Genomic DNA, 26,396 nt, shown 5'->3' on the forward strand with positions numbered 1-26,396 from the left:
TGCTTGGTCAGTGACATTATAGTGGATACAAGTTACATGACATATGTTCCATGTGGAACAAAAGGAAGCAAACCCTGTGAGGTATAGGCTGGACTGTTGTCAGTTTTAATGAAGGAAGATACAACCATGACTGCAAATACAGCCTGGAGGTGTCAAATTACATGTGAAGCAGATTCACCATGCAACGGCGAAGCACAAATAAAACCAGAAAATGTATCAACAGAAACATAAAGAAATGAAAAAAGATTTAAGGAGGAACAGTGTGTGGCATGTTTACCAAAGTTCACTGGAATAGAGGCCACGAGAGAGTTGACAGCATCACAGGGAAAAGGGTGAGACATGGCAGCACAATGGAAACCTGTGGAAATAAAAGCTCTAGCTTCAGAAGGTGGAATATGAAACAATTTGTGCAAGGAAGAAGCTGATTGGTGCAAAAAGGCAGGACATTCTTTAGTGTTATCAAATGAGTGTAGACTACAAAGTAACTTCAAGGTCAGCCTGAACTGCATATAGAGGCACTATGTCAAAAAGACTCTGCCCAAAAAAAGAGGGAACAGAATATGCAGTACTTGATCAGAAATAACATTATCATATAAAATGCCAGGTAGGGGTTAATGACTAACTACATGTAAAAGAAAAAGAGGTGCATGGTGAAGGCAAGAGGAGCCTGTAGATGTAAAAAAGAGACATTGAGTGTGAGTCTATTGCTACAGGAAAGATAACAAGAGAAGATAAATGTGGGTTGGCATTAAGTACATATAAAATGTCAGTAACTAAGTTAAGGACTTGGGATGAAAAAATTTGCAAAGCAAGGATAACACAGACAGCTCATTACATTGACAAGAGGTTTGTGGTAGTGAATACAGGTGTTTCCAAGTATTATAAACAAAATATGTTACAGCTTCATGATTGGGGCGTCCATCAGTGAAGACAGTGAGGGCACTATTTAAATGGGTACTAACCAAGTACGTCTGAAGAGAAAAGGAAAGTAGGGTAATTAGAGACAAACAATGATCAAGGGGCATATCAATAAAAATAGAACCAACATAGACAGCCAAAGCCACTTGCAGAGGCTTTGCTTTTTTTTTTTTTTTTTTTTTGTACCAAGGATTGAACTCATGACTGCACTTGCAAGGCAGGCACTCATGCCACTGAGCTAAATTCCCAGCTCTGCATCTTGCAGAGGGAACCGCAGAGGACAGCAAAGAGGAAAAGTCAGCCTTGGTAAGTGGTAAGACAGTATTGATTAAATCAATTCCAAGGCCTATAGGTGTTCCAGTACATCCTCAAGAGATGAGACATAACAGCACGGACAACAAGAAATAAAGCATTTCCATTAGCTCCAGTGTGTAGCAAACCTGAATAGTTAAAGCGAGGCTTCAGCATTCATCTCCCAGGGGATAAGCAGTAGCCTCCAATGTAGAGCCAAATGCTTAATTTCCATGAGTAACATCACAAGTTTTAGAGGAGACAAGGCAAGACAATTAGTTGGGCTACAGATTCAAAAAAATTAGTAGAATGTGTAAGAGAGAACACAACTGAAGCAACAATATGCCCACATAATCAGCATCAATGAGGCCAGGAATCACAGAAGTGCTTCTTTTTGATGCATGTGAACAGGAAAGAACTAGGCCAACTGTCCCAGGAGGTAAAGGATCATGAAAAGTAGTACAAAACTTCTAAAACATATCAGGGAATTCCAAGCTAGGGTCAGGTTTCGCAGAAACATCTTTAAAGCATTTTTGTAGTCTTGGTTTGCATTTTTGTATGTTAATTGCTTTAACAAGATAGAGGCTGCTGCTGTGTTGTTCACCTGGCATTCAATAGCTTTATATAGTCTTTCTATGAAGGCAAGGCAAGGTTCAGTGGCCTCCTGTTTAATATTACTAAAGGAATCTTGTAACCCTCTGCTTAAGGGATTCTTTTCAAGGTTTTAAAGCAATTTGAGCCATTTGAGAATAATAACCTGATGGTGGTAATGAACTTGTTGGCAAACATCTGAAAAATCTCTCTCCCCCCATAATTCAGCAGCTCCTACAGGAATATAGTAATCAAAATTATTTATAGCTTGCATGTTTACAGCACCAGTATGTTCTTAGAGCCACACCTGATGTTGGGTTGGGGTGAAAATAGTATGCACTGAGACTTTCCACTCCAAAGGGGTCATTTCAAAACCATGAACAATACCCTCAATAATGCCAATTATAAAAGTACTTTTAGTCCATATTCCTTAGCCATTTTAAATTCTTTATCTTTGTTTTTCTTTTTTGGAACATGGAATTGAGCTCACAACCTTGTGGGTGTCAGGCAGCCACTTAGGCCACTGAGATTATCCCTTGCCCCTTTTAACTCTTTAAATAGAGTACTGCAAACTTTCAAAGTGGGGCTCTTTTCCTGTTGATATAAAACAGGTCAAGCAATTAATTCCCCATGTTGTTTAGCTTCTTGGGCCATCTTTGGCCTGGGAGGTCAAACAGGTGAAGAGTTGCCCAGAGGTTTTATGGGGTTTGCATCTTGTGGAGGCAGCAGCAAGAGGAGGTGGAGAAGCAGTATAAGTGAGGCATCCAGGAAAACTGGGAAGCCAACGGTGCGATGTTCCATGTACCTGCCTGCCAAATGTCACCACATCCCAGCAAAGATACCAAGTGCAAGACAGAGATCAGAGCTCAAGGTCCTCAATGCAGCAATTTATATATACTTTTCCCAATCTGCCATAGTGACCACACCAACCTCAGAATACCAAGGACAATTATCATAAATAGACCACAAGAGTTGCACCAAACATGGCCCACATTCCTAAGGAAAAGCAGTTCTGAATTATGTTTCTGTTGCACTTCAGACACAGAAATCCCCATGACTTACCTGGTGAAGGAATTTTTTTTTCAAAGAAAATGAAAGGAATTTCCAAACAAAATAAAATAGACATGCTTTCAGGGCCATTTTCTGCCCCAGGAACACAGCAAAGGTAAGTAACACTCCACAGCAGACATCTCCACTGTAGAGTCCCTATTCAGGCACCAATTGTTGGGGTCAGTGCCTAGACCCCCCAAACCCACAAATAGATGCATGGCAAAGGCCCAAAAAAGGAAACAAGTGACAAAATCTTTAGGGCTGCAGAAGGGCTTAAATCCTTCGCAGAGCTCATAGCTCTGCTAGGTGGCTGGCTGACTGAGGCTGGGAAGCACATATTTAATTATAACAAGCAAGGATTTGAGCACAAAAGTGAGGAAAGCTGAGCAGGACATTGGGAGGGGCTCAAGGATCCCTCAGAGCTACAAACGATGCTAATTTAGGAAAACTATCTTGCCCTACCTTGCTCCCTGTGATGTCGCCTCATTCTCAGTTCAATCATGCCCAGGCCATGCCACAGGCCTACACATGTATTCAGCTTCAATGGCCCCAACATTTTTCCATATAATTGCATGACTCACAAGTGCATATCACTCAGGTCTCATTCAAACACTGCCACTTTCTTGCACTCCCAGACATGGCCTTTCAATTTTACTGAATACTGATAGACATTTGCCCTATCTCATCGCATTTATGCTTAGTCACCATGCTCAACAGAGGAGAATATGTCAGTCTGAGCCATGAGATGCTGAGGACAGTGTAACACTTTGCTTTTGGTCAATACTGTTTCTCCGCATGCATAATATTTTCAAAACAAATGAGTAAGAAACTCACAGTGGTGATAATAATGAAACATTAACATTCCAGATGCTGTAAGAAAATGAGAAAAGGCAATTTGAAGTTCTTTAGCTCAACTGAAGAGTAAAATTGCATTTTATCTAGAGTTGTGTCAATAACACAAATAGGTTAAACAGATAATGTTAAAATAGCATTGATGGTAGAAACAGTACTTTGAAGCAAAGACATGAGGGTCTGCTGACCATAGAGACATGGCATTGTTACACACTGTCTAAATGTAAACCAAAAAGGAGGAGGGAGGCTCTGAGAAACTTATCTGTCTTGTGCTTGTAGAAGTCTAGTAAAATGCTGCAGAACCACTTAGGTTCAATGCCAGTTCTAGATGGAATAAGGGGAGCCCATATTTGAATTTCCATGAGTTCAGATAGGTCTATAGAGCTGTAATAATTGATGATTAGGAACTCGGATTGTGCATCCAATATTTTTCTTCACATCAGCAAAATCAGTAAAGGATATGAAAGACTTGCAAATTACTTTTTTCAGAACAGAACAATTTATGCAATGCGGTATTTCATCACAAAACCACCCAATATATCAGTAACTACCATAACTCTCTTTCCTTGAAAGAGGTGAGTATACCTTCATATACAATAATATCAAACATAACAAAATAGTATAAAACCATTAAAGAGAATGAAAGTATTACAGGGCATTCAGAACAAAATAACAGAAAATGAAAAAATTGTTACCATATTATGTCATTGTCCATGAAAAATTTATTTATACTATGACACATAATAAAATCCAATAAGACACAACATGATGGAACCAATGGAAATGGAAGAACAAAAGCATGGTTGCACTTCAAAGTAAGATGATATTAAATTAGCAGTGCCCATTATAATATCTTGTTGTTTTCATAATAGCTGTTCATACCATCACAGATAATAAAATCAAACAACCCAGGATAAAACAATTCCAACTACTGAATGGGAACATTATAAGTCTCCAAAGCAATGTAATGGGGAATCATGATCACCATAAACTCTTATGTACTCTTATGATTTCTTACATTAGGGAGACTATACAGTATTTATACATTAGTTTGACTTATTTCACATAAGAGTAAGGTCTCAAGTTGCATTGATATATTTATAAATATCTCAATGTGATTATTCTTTATAGCTGAGTAGTACTCCACTGTGTAAAAATACCACAGCTTTTTTATCCATTTCTCAGTTGACAGACACCTAGGTTGTTTCCAAGATCCAACTATTACAAATTGTGCTGCTATAAAAATGAGTGCATATATATCACTGAGGTATGATGTTTTCAGTTCTTCTGGGAATATGCCTAGAAGTGGAATAGCTAGATCCAGTGGGACTTCCAATCCCAGCTTTTTGAGAAATTTCCAGACTGACCTCCACAATGGTTTCAACAGTCTACTAAACTCCCACTAACAGTGCAGGAGAGTTCCTTTTTCCTCACAGCCTCTCCAGCATTTGTTGTCTGTTTTCTTGATCCTGGCCATTCTTTCTGGAGTGAGATGGAACCTCAGTGTGGTTTTAATTTGCATTTCTCTAGTGAAAAATGATGAGCATCATTTTGTCATATATTTATTTGCCATTTGTATTTCTTTGTCTGAGAATTGTGTATTCATCTCAGTTGCTATTTTTGGATTGGATCTTTGAATTCTGGGGGTCTGATTTTTTTAATTCATTACATGTTTTAGACAGAAGTCCTTTGTCTGAGGGACAGTTCACTAAGATTTTTTCCAGTTTGTGGGTTTTCTTTTCACTATGTTGGAGATTTCTTTTCACGTGTAGAAACTTTTTAATAAGATGTGATCCCAGTTATTGATTCTGGGAAGTATTTCCCATGTATTTTGATTCCTGTCCATGAATTCTCTACCTACTCCTATGTATTCAAGTACTTGGTGATAGCCATGGGTCTAGTTTTAGTTTTCAGCCTATGAAGACCCAGTTTTTCAAGCACAATTTATTGAAGAGTGTCATTCTTCCAGGGTACATGTTTGATCCCTATATCAAACGTAAGTTGTGTTTGTAGTTGTTGTTGTATCTTCTTATTCCATTGATCTTTATAATGTTTTTATTCCAATAACATGTTGATTTTATTATAATTGTTTTGTAAAATAACTTTGACTCAGGGATTGTGATGTCTCCTATGTTTTCTTTGCTGTTAGAATTATTTTTGCTATTCTAGGTCTCTTTTGGTTCCAGATTAATTTTAGGAGTGATTTCTACAAATCTAAGAGCTATGTTGATGTTATGTTCGTTGGGATCACAGCGAATCTGTGTAACAGTTTTGAGAGAAAGTCCATTTTCACAATATTTAGTCTTCCTATCCATGTACAAGGGATATCTTTCCATTTTATGTGATCATCTTTGATTTCTTTTTCAGGATATTATAATTTTCCTCACACACACACACACACACACACACACACACACACACACACACACATATGTTTTTACTTCTTCATGAGATCAATTCCAAAGTAATTCATTTTTTTTTTTTTGGATGGTAGTGTGAAGGGTGTGACTTCTTTACTGCTCTCTCAATGATTTTGTTTCTAGTGTATAGGAATGCTATTGACTTTTTGAATATTACTTTGTATACAGCTAAATTGATGAATATATTTATTATATCTAGGAGACGTCCAGTGTAGTTTTGGGGTCTTCTATGTAGAGTATCATGTCATCTGCAAATAATAATAATTTAATTTCCTCTTTCCTATCTGTACCCCTTTTTTTCTATCTCTTATCTAATTGCTCTGACTAGTATTTCCAGTACTAAGTTGAATATGAATGGTGATGGGGGACATCCTTGTCTTGTGCTTATTTTAAGCCTTCAGTTTTTGGCCCCTTAATATGGTGCTGGCTGTTGGTTTGTCATAGATGGCCTTTATCATACTGAGGTAAAGATCATCTATTCCAATTTTCTGTAAGGTTCTTATCATGAATGGAAGTTGCACCTTATGAAAAGCTTTTTCTGTATTTATAGAAATGCTCATGTGATTCTTACTTTTGGTTTTATTGATATGGTGGATTACATTGATTGATTTACATATGATGAACTATCCCTGCATGCTTAGGATGAATCGCACTTGGTTGTGGTGTATAATCTTGATGATTTTCTGCATGCTGTTTGCCAATATTTTATTAAGGGTTTTTGCTTCTGTGTTCATATAGGGAGATTGGCCTTTTTAGTTGGGTCTTTCTCGGATTTTGGTAATAGAATAATATTTGCTTCCAGGAATGATTAAGGAAGAGTTGCTTTCCTTTTGATTTCATTGAAGTATGTGAGGAGTGCTGGCATTAAGGTTCTTTGTATTTCTTGTAGAATTCCACAGTGAATCTGTCTGGGCCTGGGCTCCTCTTTGTACATAAGGAGAATTATATTATTATATTTTCAATTTCATTAATAGAAATTGGGTTATTCATCAGTTTTATATCTTCTTGATCCAGGTTTGGTACTTCATATGTTTCTAGGATCTGTCCATTTCTTTTGTGTTATTAAACAAATGTGAGTAGAAATTTTAAAATAGGTGTTGATGATCTTCTGTATTTCCCAAGAGTCTGTAGTGATTTTGTCTTTTTCATTCCATATTGCATGAATTTGAGCCTTTTCTTCCCATTTTTAAATAATGTAGCAGGCTAGGTGCTTATCAATTTTATTTATTCTTTCACAAAACAAACTCTTTGATTCATTGATTCTTTGGATTGTGTTCTTAGTTCTTACTGCATTGATTTGTTCTCTGATTTTTATAATGTTCTCCCTTCTTTTGGCTTTGGGCTTCACTTGCTCTTGTATTTGTAGATATTTGAGGTGTAGCATCAAGCTGTTTATTTGTATTCATTCTGTTTTCCTGATGTGGGAAGTCAGTGTAATAAATTTTCCTCTGAGGACTGCTGTTCTCTATAGAAAAAGTGACTGTTGCTGCAGTAAAAAGGAATCTGCATGCATCACTGCAATATGTCCTTATCTCTTTGGGGAAGAGATGCACTAAAGGAAACTGCACTGATTGGACTTACTACCTTCAGTATTTGAATACTTTGAACACTGACATCAGTAATGATTGAACTACTTATTTACATTTCTACCGACAAGGTTAAATAGTTCCTTTTCTCCTGTGGTCTCATGATCATTCTTTTGATCTTGTGGTGATTTGCTCTCTCTGCAATGAAGGTGTCCCTATTTGCATTTCTCCTTTGTGCAAAAACACGTAATAGTTCTTCAGGTATTTCTTGGCAATTTATATCTACTCTAAAAAGTGTGTATTCATTTCATGTTCCTATTGACTTTACATGCTAGCTGTCAGGGAGTAACATGCAAAACTTCTCTCATTCTGTAGATTATTTCTTCATCCTTTTTTATTTGATTTCTTTCTTTTTTTTTTTTGGCTTCTATGTTTGTGCAGGACTATGAAATCTTGTATAATCCTTTTTGATTGTTTTTTCACCCTATCTTATTTTCAATACAAAACACCAGCAATAGCATTAAGTTAAAAAAGTTTCTTTTTAATGCCTCTACATTCAGAACATGGAATGCATGGCTCATTCATGTTTACTATATTTTACTCTAATAGAGGCATATTTGAGACTGCTGCACAGATTACCATAAAAAGTACATTTCCTAAGTGAAAGAAAAATCATGATTTGCAGTTGTGATTCTTTTATCCTATCCCTAAATTTATATTCTTGACCTCCACTTACTTGTTTCCTTAAACCTCAGTTGCAGGTATAAAAACAACTGCTATGCACTCTGCTAAATCTTCTAACAAAGTTGCCACCCAAAGTCAGCTTCTAAGCTATTACCTTCTCTTCTCATCATCTACTGATGCTGGGACTAAATGAATCACATTTAACCTAGATCTTTATACATAACTCCTTAAAAGTGCAATTATTTAAATACAAGATGATCAAAAGTTGCATAATTTTTTTTAGTTTTTATAAAATAACAAGAAATATAAAAGTGACAGTAGTAATATATTTAATACAGGAATCAATGGATTAAAATTACAACTGCCCCAATGATGCTCAGCATAGTCAGTGCATAAACAAATTTGCTTCCCATGTGATGCTTGGGGATAACTGCTAGGTGGCCCAGTGATAAAAGGACCACTGATGTATAACTGTGAGTATCAAAATAATGTTGACATGGGGCGAGTACTAAAGCACTAGACCACATCTGCAGAACTTGAAGATATAGTTTGAGACAGGTCATACTAAATTGTGTAGCCTGGACTCAAATTTCTTTTCCACTAATTTAAGTCACCTGAGTTGCTAGGATTACAAGCATGAATCAACAGGACCTCCAAGATTTATTTTCATGGTAAAATGAGAAAGTGAATGTACTCAGGATATATGTCTTATAGATTCAATATTCTATTACTAGAAATACATACTCCACATCTTCCTGGTGATGGTAAGCAGAAATGTGCTGCAGGGAATCTGGCCATATGCTGTAGTGCATAGAGGCTAATGATGTATTTTACATTTCTTTTACTTCATAAAGCATGTCAGAGACTTCAGATATAAAACAGACATAGTTTTAGTGGTGATTATACAACAAGAGAGTAATTTATGTGTCCAAGCATAACTGATATTAGGGCAAGCTATCTTCATTGGATTAGGGGTATTTAATGCAGTGCTCACTTGTGTTTCCATGACACCAGTTTTTAACAGCATAATTCCAATGGAACCTAAGTAGATTTTATATTCAACAACACTGAATTAAACACTTTACAAATTACATGACTGATAAAATGGAAGTGAAAACCACAGTTCACAGAATACCAACTGGGACTCATGGCCCATTGTATGTGTTTAAATATGATCAGCACAAACCACAAACATCAGGCAGTTGTCCTTATAAATAATGAGACATGCAATTGTATAAATTCACAATTCAGTAAAAAACAGAACGCAATCTGAATTATAATTTAGCAAATTTATTTTTCACTGTGCTGACAGCTCAAAATTTAGATTTCCCTTCATGCCATTACTTCAGTGCTTTAGGAAATATCAGTAATAATTACAAAATAGATAATACGTTCACAACACCAAAGAGTAAAATAAAGGCATTTGCATGAAACATTCAATAGCAACCTTTTTCCCCAAAACAAGTCCACAGTTAAAAAATTCCTTTCAAAATGTGGTTACTGACAAATCATACCACATTTTTTACTTTCTGGAGACATTAATATAATTTGTTATATGCTTTTGGAGACAAGTTATGGTTCTGTCAGTGTGGGGCAATTAGAAATTCACAGCAGTATGGTTTACTTTTGGTAAATGTGGTAGAAAACTTAATAATACAAAAGATGCAATATAAATATAACAGGTAATATTCTAATGGTTAGAAAAACAAAGATTTACATAAAGGACAATATTTGCTCCAGGGAAAAAGAGAAACAGGCAACATAATGTACATGGTATAAATCCAGTGATGTTAGGATATAAGCAAGTATCTTGTCACAGCATGAAAAACATAACATTCATTAATGTACAAGTCATGTGAAAAGAACACAACTTTGTCAAAAACATATGCTCCAAGCCTCTTTAAATTTATATCTTAATGTCAAATATAGCATCAATTTCAGAAATATCATTTATGCCACAGAAAATGAAGCAAAAGATTACAACAAATGCAGCATCAATATTACAATTTACCAAAAAATACAAAAATTAAGTTTTAAAGACAAAACATTAAGTACATAGACACTACGCATATTTGAACAGAAAAAGTAATTTCAGTTTACCATGTTTAATTAAAAGACACTATGTTTAAGCACAAATGCACTTTAAAAAATCTAGATAAGTACAAGTGATTAACTAAAAATCACATAACATGTACTTGAGGAGAGCTCCACCTCAGATTTGTCATTTCTGGAAAATTTGTGAAGAAATGTGGACATCAAACTTTTGTATTAATTATTTCTTCAGGACTCCTTGGGATTTTAAAACTAAACTTAGATCTAAAAATTCAGATCAGTGAGGCTTTTTCTATGTATTTAACAAAGTGTGTTGACTGACATATTTCTCACATTGCTAGTCCACATAGGATTTCTGCCCAGTGAGCTCTTTCAGATATGTAACTATTATCATGTTTGCTGAGAGTATTCCCATAATGTATACAATGAATTCCCAGTGTGGGTTTCCTCCTGATTTTCACATTCACTCTGGCTCCTGAAATCATCCCCACATTGCTTACATAGCCAGTGTTTCTTCCCAGTGTGAATTCTTTTTTTTTTTTTTTTGGTCTTTTTTCTTTTTATCGGTACCGGGGATCAAACTCATGACTGCCTGCTTGCAAGGCAGGCACTTATGCCGCTGAGCTAAACCCCCAGCAACCAGTGTGAATTCTTTCATGCGTTCTCCAATGACTATATGTGGTAAAAGCTCTCCCACATTGTTTACATACATAGGTATTGTCGCCAGTGTGAAGTTGTTGATGTGTTTTACAATATCCATGTGAGGTGAAAGCTTTCCCACATTCTTTATGTATGTAGTTTCTCCCCAGAGGGTATATTTTCATGTGTTTTGACAATGAGCATTTTGCTGAAAGCTTTCCAGTATTCTTTACATATATATGGTTTCTGGCCAGTGTGAAGATTTTCATGCAGTACACAATATGTAGTTGTACTGAAAGCTTTCTCACTGTGCTCACATATATTGGGTTTCTATCGAGTGTGAACTTTCATGCTGCTTACAAAGTCCACATTGGCTAAAAGCTTTCCCACATTGCTGACATATATAGGGTTTCTCTCCAGTGTGAATTCGTTCATGTTGCTTACAATGTCCATGTTGGTAAAAGCTTTCCCACAATGCTTACATACATACGGTTTTCACCAGTGTGAATTCATGATTTTTAAAATCTCCAGGTGAGGTAAAAGCTTTCCCACATTGCTTTCATATATAGAGTTTTTCTCAAGTGTGAATTCTTTCATGACTTTTAAAATCTCTAGGTGAGGTAACAGCTTTCCCACATTGCTTACATATATAGGGTTTTTCTCAAGTGTTCTTTCATCTTGTTTACGATGTCCACATTTGATAAAAGCTTTTGCTTATTGCTTACATACATAAGGTTTCTCTCCAGTGTGAATTGTTTCATGTTGCTTACAATGTCCACTGGTTGTAAAAGCTTTCCCACATTGCTTACATACATGAGGTCTCTCCAGTGTGAATTCTTTCATGTTCCTTACTATTTCTATGTGTGGTTAAAGCTTTCCCATATTGTTTGGATACCCAGGGTTTCCCTCCACTGTGGTGTTTTTCATGCATCTGAACATCGTGGTGTGTGTCTGTTTCTTTCACACCCACATTAGTTTCTGGAGGACAAAGCAATAATTCTTGTGATTTGACTGATTATACACTACACGTTTTTCTTTTCCATTGTAGGAATGAACCACAGGTATTAACACAAAATCTCTAGCTTTTTTATTTACTTTAAGAGATTTTCACTGATGATTAAATTGTTAAATTTGAACATGAACTTGCCATTATGCAAAATCTGATTCCTAGGATGCTCTATGGGGTTTAGGATGTATTATTCATAGCCAGATTCTCTTGGGCCTTGCAGAGGCCCCAGGCCCATTCAGATGACATCACCAGAACCAGTAGGTGCCATGAGTACATGAATATACATAGAGCTACACTGTGAACAGACACTTTGCCAGGCACTGACCATGATCCAATGACCAACAAAGATGTAGCTACTGCCCTCTTGACCTTCCACACTAGTGGGAGCAACACAGTCACCCTGGATGGCAGATCATATACTACTAAATTTATGGTACATGAGATTTCCTCTGGGCTTCCCTAGATATGGAAACACATCAGTGGAAGGGTCTCAAGAGGAAGCACAGAGTACTGGGTGGCAAGTCTCTGTGCAATCTAACAGCTGAGGAAAGGTGGAACACTACCCATCCCTTCTGTTCCCTCACTTCTCACATATGTATGAAGCACAATCCCAGTACCATAGTAGACACTTTTCCATCCCCTTGTGAAGGCAACATACCACTGGGGAGCACTAGACAGATGTGTGTACAGCTTTCCTGAAGAACAGAGAGGGGGTCACAACACTGTTCACAGGCTCTCCCATGGAGTCATCTGTCAGTCCCCCAGAGCTGTCTGGGGCAGCACTGCTCCACTAGTGGTGGAGATAGGGTGGAACTGGGCTCTCCACAGCTGGAGCAGCAGCCAGGTATCCAACTCAGCAGGGTGCCTTGGGAGAGTAGTTATGGTGGGAACACCCAGCTCACACTCAGCTGCCCACACCTTGCACCCCCAGGACCTTAGGCCTGCTTCTTGGCTCCAAGCAGCAGCTGCAAACCAACATGGATCTTCCAAAGTTACTTCTCCTGCCTGAACTGGAGCACTGTGAGCCCAGTGAGGCAGAGAACAACAGTGAGGAGGACTGGGTACAGGCCTGTGAACAAATGAGAAGGGACAAGGCTAAGGGACCACCTTGAAGCCCTGAGACACAGAAGTCAGTGGGTAGATGCAGTGTGGGAAGACTGCCTAGTAGTGGATTTGTGCACAGAGCTGTCTCTGACAGTCACTGGAAGTCTGATGGCTGTGCAAGGAATGTGGGCAACTGATGATCTTTTCTCCTCTTGCTGTTGAATGGTGGGCTGGGCACCAAGCTCAAGGACCAGGTGCAGACTTTCTGCCTGACACAACTACAGTACCCTCACCAACTCTGGGACCACAGGAAGAGCCAGCAAGAGGAAGCTGATCTCTGTCAGCTCCAATGCTGAGGCTATCAGGGCCCGTCAGCAGCTGGCAGCTCCTCAACCTCACCCTGAGGCCAGCTCTTGATGAAAACCTGACTTTCCCATCTTCTCCATGATTTTTTTCCATTTTCATGCCTTTACCTCTATAATCCTTTTATATATTATGGCATAAATTAATTTTAAATAAAGGATATGATTTCATTTGTTTTAATCAACATCCTCAGTGCAGTGGCATGTACACATTCTCAGTGTGCACCACCTTCATTTCTGTATAGTTCCAGAACATTTCCCAAAACTTCATTCCCATTTGGACACCATTCTCTCTCTTCCCTGCCAGTCCCAGCCACCACTGATCTTTCTGCCTCTGTGATTTACTACTCCAAGTTTTTACATCACTTCAACACAACTCTGTTTGGTCAAGCAGTACTGGAAGAGACTAACTGATATTTCTCTTTGATAAAGGGGACAATCCCAGATAGACTACAGTTTATAATTAAAAATTAAACACATTAATCTTTGAGGTTGGAATTGCCTTTTCATTTGTTTTGTGAGATAAGAGACAAACTCTTGCAGTTCAAGAGGGAATCAGCTCATATTGCCAGCAAGTGTATAAAATGTACAGTATCCCACTACAGATACATTCAAGTATGGGTCACTGAGACGTGCTGTGTCCCCATCCAGTGGCAGGTTTTAAAGCAGGTGCTGAACAGCACTGTGGAGAACACTGGGGGCAGAGCAGAGCCCCTTTCCCCACCTCCCATCACAGCTCTAACAGGGTCCATGAACCTCACAGAGCTAAGCATAGAAGTTTCTCCCACACAGAGAGCTTCACAACACAAAAAATAAAGAAAAAGATGCACTACCTTTTAAGTTTTCTTTTCAAGACTTGTTCACAGCACTGTTAGAAGCAGCAAGATACTGGGACCCTTTCTACCCTCCATGTAGAGGGTGCAGGCCATCAGTGTGGGCCATGGGAACCAGGGAAAGCTACAGGGATGCTGAGCTCAGTCTCTCTGGGCTCACAGGGAAAGAGGTCAAGGAATCTCATTATGAAATAACACATGGATGCAAGATGGATGTGTGTGTGTGGATGGTCTCAGGTTTTACAATGTAGTATCTCTGACATCAATGTGTGTATACACAGAGATGTGCATGAGACAGACAGAGTGACAGAGGCAGAGCAAGGCAGAGTCTGGGAGATTTGCCCATCACTTAGTGAAGCAGAGCTACAGAGGCCAGAAATGTGAATGATTTTCTTGGTTTTACTCTCAAAGTCCTTATTGGACAATGTCATCTTTGTGAGGGGAAGTAGCACAGGAATCTATCAAGAACCTGTGAAACAGATAAATGTAACCAAAATTTCTTTTTTCTTTTTCTAAATCTGGCATTTATAAAAGCATATATTAATGACACAAACATAGTTCTCCAGTACAGAGTCCTCCTTGGACTTGTCATTAGCAGCCTCAGAAGACAGAAAAAGGGGCAGAAGGTCCATATAAAGGTGGAAAAGAGGTTTTTCCTTAGTTGAAGAAATGTCACCTGAGAAGCCTCACTTAAACCAAACAGAGGTGCCCTTTCTTCCCAGGGTGTGGGGGGAGGGCGTGGAGACAGCACAGAGTACAAGGATGGGTTGGAAGAGGACCAAGACTCAGCTGTAGGAGAGGTCACAGTATCCGGACCAGGGCCACTCAGTCTTTGCTTTTCTTCCTCAGTTAAAAAAAAAAAAAAAAAAAAAAAAAAAAAAAAAAAAAAAAAACAAGAAAACAACACAACTATCAGGTGAGAAGAGTTTCTGAAAAAGGAGCCATGAAAGACACATACAATAGAACCACATTACATTTTTAAAAGGTATTTACATATAAGCTGTTTGTACATTGGCTAGTTCTGTGGGAAAGGCAGGAAGTCATGCACCACTGAGCTGCTTCACAGATATCAACATACTTGCTGTTGATTCCCCTCAGTAAAAATCCTTCAGTGCAGAAATAGAGTTGACAGAAGGAGAGATTCAATTTCTCTCATCCCCCAATGAAGAGGAATTGAAGATTGTGTCACAGGCTCCGATGGCTCTGGGCATGTCTGCAGTCCTCAGTAGCACTACAGTGAAGTGTCTGGGGGGGACCCCTCCCACAAGACATGGACCACAAGTGAGGTGGACATAGGAGAGCTGTGTGGAGCATGCTGTGCCTGGCTGCTGGAGGGAACCCTGCCCTGGCCCCAGGTCCCAGAGGTGCAGGTAAGACTCAGAACAGCACTCTGCATGTTGTGTAAATAAACTGACCCTTTAGGAGACATGGAAATAATACTCCGGGGAGGGGTCTCCTATGGCAGAGGGGACATCTCATGCATACAGTTTCTTAACTGCAAAAGAAAATCTCCCAGTTAATGCTGCATGCACATGACTTCCCCTTTGTATTGCACTGCAGGAAGATGGACCCTGGCAGTAACCTAGAGTTACTGAGCTGCCTCAGTAAACCCAGGGCAAACCCACCACAAGATTTCATCACCCTACTGTGAGGTCTCATCAGCTCTGGCCCCTGCTTTTTGCTGCTGCTGCTGCTGCTTGACAATTTCAAGGTGATTCCTATCTGCACAAGCCATCTCCACCTCTCTCAGCTTATGGCTGCCAGGGTGTGGATCAGAATATGCATTTACATAATATCCCATCATGATTTCAGGAGGGGTGGCAGCCTCTTCTCTACTGGAAATTATTTTTCAAGTTTGGGCATAAGAAACCTTATACTATTTGCATAGCCATTTGAGAGGAAATGACATTATTTGGAAAAATGTAGGGCACACATTTTGTCAGTGGAAGATTCAGTTGCTACTGAAGCCTATAGTTCGGGGGTAAAAAGACATTAGGTAGGGTTTGCTCTACAAGATGCTACAAGGGACAGAAATGTCCCCAAGTTCAAGTTCTGCTTTGCTTCCCTCATTCTACCAAGCTGCAGAGTGGATTCTGAGCATCCAAACATCTAGGGTTTGAACTGCAGTACAAAAATGTAAAACCCCAGACAACTGAGGAGTAAAAACTGAAGAAAAGCTTTTTGGCAAAATGCAGTTTTAAATATATGCTTAAATAATTTAAGAAACCAAAAAACAAAAAAAAAAAAAAAAAAAAAAAAAAAACAAGAAAGAAAGAAAGAGAAAAGGTAATGCTAATGCTGTGTTTTGTTCTAATGCTCCAGACACAGTCAGAAAGGAGAGGAGCAAAATTTGCAGACTGGAAGGATCACTGTGGGAAATGCACTTGGCCTAGGAGGCTGAGGGTGTGTTAGATCCACTATGAGAGCACCAACCAGGGCAGTATCAGGCACCTGGTGGAAGCAGAGGCCGGGACCCAGTCACTGAGGCCCCTATGGCTGAGGTGGGAGAGTCTTTCCTCCATCCTGGGGGTTCTTCCCTCCCATGCCTGCAGGGCTGCAGCATGGATGCAGTGGGGGAAAGGCTGTAAGGCAGGCAGTGCTGGGCTCTTCTGCATGTTGCACACTCCCTGCGCCTCTGGGCAGCAAGAAAATTCAATTCCTCCTCGCTGGAAAAAGAGACTCTGAAGAAAAACTCTTGCTGTCCTCTGAGAGTCACTGGCACAGGTGAACATGGTAGCTTCTAGGGTGGGGAGGGCAGCACCTCCCCACCATGGAGGGGCTCTGCATGATCTCATGTGTTATGGTTTTAAAAATTAGTCATAAACAATGTGTTGATTTTCTGAATACCAAGAATCCTTATTCTTATGTTTGAAGTTTCTGTACTGTGCATATCCTTCATTATATATAAATGAAAATTAAATCTTCCATTCTCACTCATCTGTTCAAGAAATTAAACACTACTTATTCTTAACTAAGTTGAGCATAAGAGAAGAAATATTGAGTGGAGCACTGTCAATAATGCAGTGGAAATGGAAAATGGAAAAACCACAAAGGCTTCCCTCCCAGGATCATGGTCTGCCCTCCACTAGCTCCTCTCTCCAGTCCTTGCCTGCCATGTGTGCCTGTGTCTCTTCACTGCTGAGTGGAGAGAGGGCCAGGCCACAAGCTCTCTGTCATATCAGGGAAGACCAGGGCCATGGCCTAGGACATGGCTTTCTTTCAGCATTTTCAGTGCCTGTTAGTTTGTAATTCACTTGGCAGCTTTGTTGTGGTAAATTCATGGTTTCTAACTTTTCACACTATGAGTAAGAAGAGAATACATGTGACTGCCAATCTCATTTTTTATAATGAAGACTTAGCAGTGGAATTTCTAGGTTAAATGTATACAGGTTGAATTTCATAATCAAATATTTCATACCTGAAGTCTCCACTTTGAGTCGGAGTCTGGAAGAGGAAGTCTAGGGGTGCTCAGATCTCTGTGGAGATCTGATGTCAGGAGAAAATGGACCAGGCAGAGGTACAGGACACCGCTGCACCAGGGGCAAGAAAGGTCCAGTTCTGGGCTTCTTGATCCACAAGTCAGCATCTCAGCAAAGAAGCACACAGTGCACACTGGACAGAAGAGGGCAGGAAAGGCCCTGCTGCCAGAGCTCCTACCTGCAGACCTCAGGCCCCCTGTCTCACACAGGTGAGATCTCTATGAAAAGGTCAGCCTGTTACAGAGCCCACATTGGCTGAATGTCTTCCACCCAAGCCAGATCTGAACTGCTGCATGTGGACTCATCATAGCTGTGAAGTGGGACAGGTATTTACAGTGAGCAGGTCAGGAGATGGGGACACTGCAGGCAGGCTAGGGTATGAGGCCTGAAATAAGATACGGGCACCTGACCAGCTCCAGTTTCCCCCAGCAATAGCCACCCGAGGAGAACAGTTTGCATTAAAAGACTAAGTAAATGAAAGGAGTGACTGACAAAAATACATACTACAGGGAGAGCTTGAAAATACAAAATAAATGGCGGCATCCCTAAGTAAAATGACACGTGACCTTAATGGGAATGTGGTCTCCACTGGAGTCACTGACCCACACACATCAGGAGCAAACACACTGATGAACAGAGGAAAAAATAACATAGGCAATGGATCAACAATCAAAACTGATTAATACCAACAACAAAAGCCAGGCTAAGATAAATGTCCCTCAAAAATTTTTCAAATGTGTAATAAAGAATAAGTAGTAATCATTTTTGGATTCTTCCAGGAAATTTACCAGAACATGGAAAAGTGAAGCACCACAATCAACACCAAGATCAATCCCAGTGCTGCAGGAATGGTTCCACTGCAAAAACCATTCAGTGTCACTTGTCTCTTTCACAGAATGGGGCACAGCTAACCCCTCAATAGACTTGGAAAAATAGCTTTCAAAAATTCCAAAGTTGAACATTCTGTCATGGGAAGAACTACTCACACACACCATGTGTAGGAAGAATGGGCCTCAGTGCAGCATAGGCTATGCAGGTATGATGATCTTTATTATGAGAAGTCCATCCCTGACATGGTGCTCAGAGGCAGACAAACTGCAAGATTTTCTACTCAGATCAGGAACAAGACAAGACTTGCAAATCTTTTCAACATAATATTTGAAGTCCTAACCCTAGAATTTAGTTAAGAATAACAAAGCAATGCCTTTCAAATCAGAAAGTAAGAATTAAGAGTTGGCTCTGTTTCCTGAGGACACAACCTTGCATATAAGAAACTTAAAACTCCACTGAAAACCTTTTAGGGTTAAATTTATAAATCACTTAAATTGCGAGATACAAGATCCACATGTCCTAATCAATTCATTTTTATGCACTTCATACAAACTGTAGCCTCAAATACATAGAACACAATTTATTGCATAATTCATCAAAAAGAGTTAATGCTTAGGAAAAAATTAACCAAACTCACCTTTTCTTTAAAAACTGTAGAAACTGATGCAATGAGTGAAATGGCACTAACAGAAGAAAAGACACACTGTGATGGTGGATGGGAAGAATTCATGTTGTTACAATGTTCAGGATACCCAGAGCAACCAGCTGTTTCAGTGCCATTCATGTCAAAGTATCACTAATACTTTCCTAGAAAAAAAAAAATGAAAATTCACAAGGAATTACAAAGAGTCATCCTACAGCCTAGGAAAGAACACTAAAAGGAAAGGCATCAAAATACCTGGTTTCCAGGTATATTGTAAATTGAAGGCAGTCAAAGGATCTTATACTGCAAGAACAGGACGGCAGATTAAAATGCATAGCCCAGAGACAAACCAATTCATAGTCACCAGGAATTTTGTTTTATTTCTTCTTTCCTTTCCTGTCTGTTCCCACATGTTTATTTTCTTTTTCTGGTCAGGGTCTCCCTGTGTCATTGTGGCCTGAGCTGAACTCAGAGTGTGTTGCAGTCTTGTGTGGAAATCCCAGGAATCCTGCTGCCTCAGTGGCCTGAGTTCTGACATTGCAGGCATTTTCACCATTCCTTGCTCATCAAATGAGTTTTTAACAACACTATAATGAGACCAGGTCTGGTGTGTGGCTTGTAATGCCAGCTGCCTGGAAGGCTGAGGCAGAAATATCACAAATTCAAGGATAGACCCACCAACTTAGCAACTTATTGAGAAACTCCTGAAAAAAAAGGAAGATTTTTAAAAGTGGAAGGTAATGGAGCTAAATGCAAAAGATCTGTACTCAATCTCTAGAAACTGAATGAAAAACCAAAACCATAACCAAAACAAAACCTTGGAAAGTAGAATGGGAGGGTAAATGTTTTACACTGGCCTGGATTTCTGGAGGGCAGTGTGCCCCAAGTAGCCTTAACTTTCACACCTTCCTTGGAATTTGATGTCAATCATTAATTTCCATGAGGGACCAGAGAAACAGAGAATGTGTTTCAAGGACACCAAGCCTCAGTCCCAGTGCAGAAGTCATTTGAAGTGATCTCCTGAAGCGCATGCTGATCACAGTTGGAAAAGCAGAGAATCCACAACCATTGTTAATGTGATTTTCAGTCCTACTCACTGAAAGAAAGCTCAATAGAGTGACCAGTGTATATGCTGTGATGCTTTCCCATGCCTAGAAGCCTCAGCCGGACCCCACATGAGAAAATCACCTGGGAATAAGTGAAAGGATGGTTCACTTGGCCCAGATGCTTCAGGATGCTCTCAGAGAACTGCCCAACAGACAAGTCAGCACTGGGCAGGGCTCACTGGCCCAAGGCCCCTGGTGCCCAGACACAAGAGGGACCCCAGGACAGATGTCCCTAGGCTTGGCCACCAGCCACTCAGATATACTGAATCCAGACATGTCTCTTTAGGCCTGGCCACCACTGTGAGTCCCCCTAAACAATTCCTGCCTAGGTCATCAGTCTGAGGGAGGTTGAGGAGAGGCACTGAGGGCAGATTCTCCTGGGTAGGGGCAGGTACTGGGAATCTCTGAGCATGGGTCACTGTCATGTTCTTACCCATAGAACAAGGCTGGCAGGAGGAAAAGGGCAGTGCCCATGTTTATCCACAGCCTCCATAAACATCTCCTATGGTTCTGGGTAGAAGTCTGGGACAGAGCTGTCTGTCTTTGAGGAACATAAGATTATCTAGATTAACAACATAAAACCTGTGGTGTCTCAGAGCCTCAGGCTTCCTCCAGGCTGCTGGGCACTGCTGCTACAGTGCTGCACACAGACCATTGGCCTGGAGCTCTTCCCTGGGCCCTGTGTGCCATGTCCCTGCTCCAGATACTGGGACCCACAATTACAATAGGTATGGGCTCCGGTGCAGGGTGTGTGAGCAGAAGGGACTGTAAGGAGGCCCACAGATGACTGAGAGGAACTTTGGGCACATCGCTCCAGGGCTTGTCAAACACTGGGTCCATAGTCCTGCTACCAAGGAAGCTGGACTCCCAGTGCTCAGCTACCATATCCTCTCTACTCAGTCTCTACCTTGTCACAGACAAGATCACTCTCCACATGTTGGTAGAAGCAGGAGAAAGGGACATAGAAACAAAGTCACTTCATTTATTGTCATGATTGAATTCTACCATTGCACCTCATTGTCAGTCCTGGGCCTGGTGTCCATGGACCATTAGCTGGCTGTCTTTCCACCCTGTCTCAAGCTCTTACATATCATCACCTCATCAGAGACGTGTTCACCTCAAACGTCAGTCCACTCTGTTGATTTATCTGGCACTTGTGTCACAGAATTTTTTTCAGGCACCGCAGTTCCTATTGCAGGAGCCTCTGGGCTAAATGAGAACAAGAGAGCAGTGAACACAGCTGCTCACCTTCCATGGCTATGGAAGAGGAACTTAATTCCTTCATGGGACATTTCATCAGAAACCTGAGGAGCATTCTGTGGGCCTCATTAGTGAACTTGGACATCCAGAATGAGCCTCTGTTTTCTCATGTCTAAAATGGGGACCATCTTATTACTCATAGTTTTGTTCATGCATAGAGTTCTATTCAGCCTCTCCTCTATCAAGGTGAACTGAGCATGCTAGTATTCCTAAGTGTCCCTCATGAAAGGTAACTTTCAATATGAAATTCCCCTTTCTGTTGGGGTCCTCCTGTGAGCCTTGTACCATGAAGCCCTGTGGACCATTTAGAGTGTGGGCTTTGCTTCAGCCGCAAACCCCCGAGATGCCATGCGCAGGACATCAATTCCATGTCTCCCCACTATCTCACCACAGATGGGAACTCAGTCACCAGAGAACCTGGCAGAGGTCTGTATGGCAAGCCTGGTGCAGGCAGATGGGCCTCACAGCCTGAGGAAGCCTCTGGAGCCAGCTTTCCTGGACAGCTGGCCCAGCTCCAGCCACTTCTCTCTGGACTTTTCTAGGGCTGAATTCTCAGCCCCAGAGGCACCAAAGCTGAGGTGAGTTCTTACCTTAGCAGCCCAGAGAGACTTGACCACCTGCGGATTCAGGTCCTGGCCATGTACAAGGGACTCACTCAACCCCAGTTTTCAATACTGAATGGTGGTGTGCTGAGTGGATCAAGACATCAGGGTTCACTGAGGATGAAATGGGGGTTCCACAGTAAGTGCTTAGCTGTGGCCTTGGCTATTGTAGAGGCTGTGCTGAAGACCTATTTTAGAGGCTGTGCTGATTCCCATGGATGATCTTCTATCCCTCTCACTGACCAACACTTGGGGGAAGCAGTTCTTTTCATTGGAAAGGAGACTGGAGATTCACTGTCTGGGCTTCAGGGATTGTTCAAAGCAGGAAATCTTGAGTATAGCAAAGCATCCATGGTTATCAGATGTCATGAAAGACAAGTGTAATCAACCCACAAATGTACATGAAGACACACTGTGTGCAGACGTTTTTCTGGGTATTGACCATAATCCTGTAATCAGAGCAGGTGCAACAACTGCCTTTTGAGTTTTGATGTTCTTTGGAGTCCAGAGTCACCCTTGGCAACAGAACAGATACTGCTCACCTCAAGGCCATTGTTTTGGTCCCCACGTCTCCCAGATGAGGGTATAGACCATGCTCAAGGAGTTATACAGAGGCAAAGAGAACTGGACAATAGATCACTGCCTGAGCTAGAGATGGCAGAGAGGCAGGAGAGACACCAACTTACTCCTCACTTATCAGATATTCATGGAGTGGCAGCCCTGAGCCCTTGAGTGCAAAGACAGGGAAGGTTCCAGTTCTCACCTTCACCAAGCTGACCTGCACTGGGGAAGGGCAGGGAAGCACTGTCAGGCTTCCCTGAAGAAAGTAGACATGTGATACAACTAAGCAAGGGCTCCCTCCCATGGAGATTTCTTTCAGCCACTAAGGTCTCCTTAGGCCTATACTGCCTCACTGTGGGTGGGAGAGGGTGTGGCTGGATCCTGTACAGCCTGGGCAGGAGGCTCATACAACCTCCCTACAGGTGAGTTATGCATGTAGTGCTGGAGGAAAGACCAGGCCTCTCACTCTGCTCCTTTCTTCCCTGTACCAGGTCCACCTCTTCTGTGCTTGACTCTGCATTGGAACTCTACTCACATGTGGATCCCCAGGCTGAGCTTCTCCTAGACCAGCTAGAGACTCCTGAACCCCCCAAGGCTGAGACCCTAGGGTAAGTAACCCTGGGATGTGGGATGTGGGCTTGTGGGAGGGGATGGGCCTTGGAACTCAGCAAAGCACACAGATGCTGGGGACCAAGGAGCATGAGACTCTCAGCAGTCAGTGGGGGGATGTAATCTACAACTGTGTTGCTTGGGCTATGTTGGTGCACATGGCTCCCTCTGACAGCCAGTGGGAAGGTTTTGCCCCAAGAAACCCATCGACAGTTGGTCATCTTTTCTCTTCTTGGAACTGTTGAGCCAGTTTCAGGCCATGCAGAACTTGAACCTGCTGACCTTGTGCCAGCTCTACCTGCAGCTCCCTCACAAGCTCTGGCCCCACAGCAAGAGCAGGCACCTGGATTCCCTTGTCCACCAGCTACAGAGCTGGACCTCCTGGTGGCTCCACAGCAGGGCTTTTTTCTTGAACTCTACCTCCTTGCAGCTCTTGACCCAGACCTGCCATTCCCATCTCTTCCAGATTTATTTATCATTCTATTCACTGCTACACTTATTTCCCAGAGATATGTGTTAGAACAAATATAAATAAAATGTAAGATTTTAGTATGGTTTAAAGTAATCAGTGCATTCTCAATGTTGTGCAAATTTCACCACTGTTCAATTCCAGAATATATTCTTCAAATTTTTTTACCCAAAGATGTTTTCTTTTCTTTCCCCTTCTGCTCTGTCCGAACCCCAACTGATCTTACATCCTCATAATTAATCTATGTTACATTTCCCACAGGAAAGTGCCCCTTACCTCTGTATATCTGCTGTCTTGTCCCACATCAAGTTTTCTTTGGCCAGAGAATGTTGGCAGTGACTTTTTAGGCTTAGAGTTAGGATTACGGTTCAGGTTAGTGTAAGGGTTAGGGTTGGGCTAAGCTCCCAAATATTACATCATTGCCCATTGCATTGATATAAAGAAAAGAAAATCCAGACAAAGCAGCACCTTGTGCTCACCATGTCTTGGCCCTGAGATGTATGCTCAGTGCAGGCAACTTTGAGAACAGTCACTGGTCGATGGATTGTACCATTATACACAAAGTAGGGCCTAATTTCCATTCTACATATCATATGAGCCATAGACCTATAACCAACATAAACAGTATACACTGTAAACAGGTACTAATAAAGTATACAATGATTTATAAACCAAACACAAAGCAAGAAAATCCACTTCTGACATGTGGGAAAAAAAGAGCAACAGATGAGAAGCCTGACACAGGAAAGATGCACTCTAGCTGGCAAGCAATGGGTGCTTCATGCAGATGCAAACCTGAAGAGCAAAGCATGAGCTTTAAGTCCTTGGTAATGGAGTCTCTGGCACCAATCTTACTATCATAGGAACATGTACTTTTATACTTTGCTCTATGCCCAACCTAACATAGACACATAGAAATCTAGATGTGTGCTGGCTGCCCGAGATCCCCAGAAGCAGTTCATTCTTGGGGAGACAAGTGAACCCACACTGCCAAAAGCTGGTGATGACTGAGTCATGGAACAGAAAGTGAAAACCAAATGCAGACAAATCTGGAGGAGCCCTCAGTGTGGCTCCCAAGCCCTGTCTCTGTAGCTCTGCTCAGACTCCTCATTTCTAGCAAAGCAATCAAAACTGCTGTCTCCTCTCTGGCCTCAGGATACAGGCTCAGAAGTGGGTCTAACAGTGACAGCTGAAAGTGCCCCTTACCTCTGTATATCTGCTGTCTTGGAGGAGAAAGCACCTTATCTTCCTCTACCTTTCTCTCCTGCCTCTCCCACCAAGTTTTGAAGGCTGAGCTAGTGCCAGGCAGTCTGGGTGGAGAAGATTAGCAGAGCCTTCAACATTCTTTTATCAGCATACTTTTTATATATGACATACTTTGTCATACACACACAGCTTGAGAACAGTCACTGGTTGACAGATTGTACCATTATGCACAAGGTAGGGCCTAATTTCCATTCCACCCATCACATGTGCCATGGACCTATCATCAAAATAATCAGTAAACACTGTAAACAGCTATTAATAAAAATATACTAATAAAAATAATTAAGGATCTCATGATGAGTTGTGAGACAGAAAGATTTAGCAAAAAGTGACAGTTACCTGGAAGGAACTTTGCACTGTACACCAAGACCCTAGCATCAATATGGTGGGGAAGGAAATATATGGGATTCTCACCCCACTCTGCAGCCACTCAGACCTCAGCCGGCCCATTGTGCATCTCAAGGATGTTTGCCTCCTCCCACTACACTTGGGTAAAGCCTCCCTGACACCTGGACCTGAACACTAGGTATTTGCCTCTGGAGTCAATGGCAGAAAAGTGAGAACACAGCAGCACCTGGCAACTAGCAGGCAAGACAGAAATGGCAATGGCCATGACCACCTTACCTGAGAGTCAGTCCCTGAGACAGTGGCACGTTATACACATGTAAGCCTTGGGCCATCTCCTGTCCAGGTGCTGTTCACTCCTGAGAGAACCAGAGACATACTAGTAGCAGAGTGATGACACTGCCAGGCCTTATAACACAGTCAGTTGGTCTTGGCAAAGGACAGAGACTCATGGTAACAGTGGGGCGGAATTTGTCCCCAGACACAGTTGGGCTTGGGCACCCTTATTTCCCTCCCTTCCAATGTGTGGTCCAGATCTTTGGTCCCTGCTTCAAAGTCTGGTGCACTAAGCCTTTAGTCCCTGGCCAGATCCAATTCTGCCCACCCCACAGGAGCCATTTCAAAGTTACTGTTTCTACCTCGATTCGGCCAGATAGGAGTATCTGCATTTGTCTCCCCACATATCCAGATACGCATGCATCACATGGTAACCCAATGCTTAGGTCAGCTCCTTAGATGCTCCACAGATAGGGGTTTTCAGACTGACCTTGAGACCTAAATTCTAAGCACCATGTTCTAAGAAGAACTTCTAGATCTGGGAACCAACATTAGGGGCTCATAGTAACCTCAATCCTAGGCCCTGGACCAAGCACAACACAGGATGGATTAAGCTTGCTCTAAGTGATAACCCATCAGCCATACCTGTGGGTACAGGATTCTCTCTGGGACAAAAAG

At 41.3% G+C, this 26,396-nt stretch overlaps 1 long non-coding RNA gene across 1 annotated transcript in view; it reads right to left on the bottom strand.

Annotated features, from left to right (window-relative positions):
* LOC134474823 (uncharacterized) overlaps window positions 1-23,255 on the bottom strand; it is a 91,544-nt gene extending 68,289 nt beyond the window's left edge. Inside the window, exons 1-2 of the long non-coding RNA XR_010045702.1 lie at window positions 22,181-23,255; window positions 19,219-19,388 (exon numbers count right to left, since the gene is read on the bottom strand). This is a non-coding gene — a long non-coding RNA (uncharacterized LOC134474823). The remainder of the gene's footprint in view (window positions 1-19,218; window positions 19,389-22,180) is intronic.
* Between the last annotated feature and the right edge of the window lie 3,141 nt (window positions 23,256-26,396).

This window comes from Cavia porcellus, unplaced genomic scaffold (assembly GCF_034190915.1).
Source record: "Cavia porcellus strain 051 isolate PalLab524CR breed Dunkin Hartley unplaced genomic scaffold, mCavPor4.1 scaffold_39, whole genome shotgun sequence".
Lineage (NCBI taxonomy): Eukaryota > Metazoa > Chordata > Mammalia > Rodentia > Caviidae > Cavia > Cavia porcellus.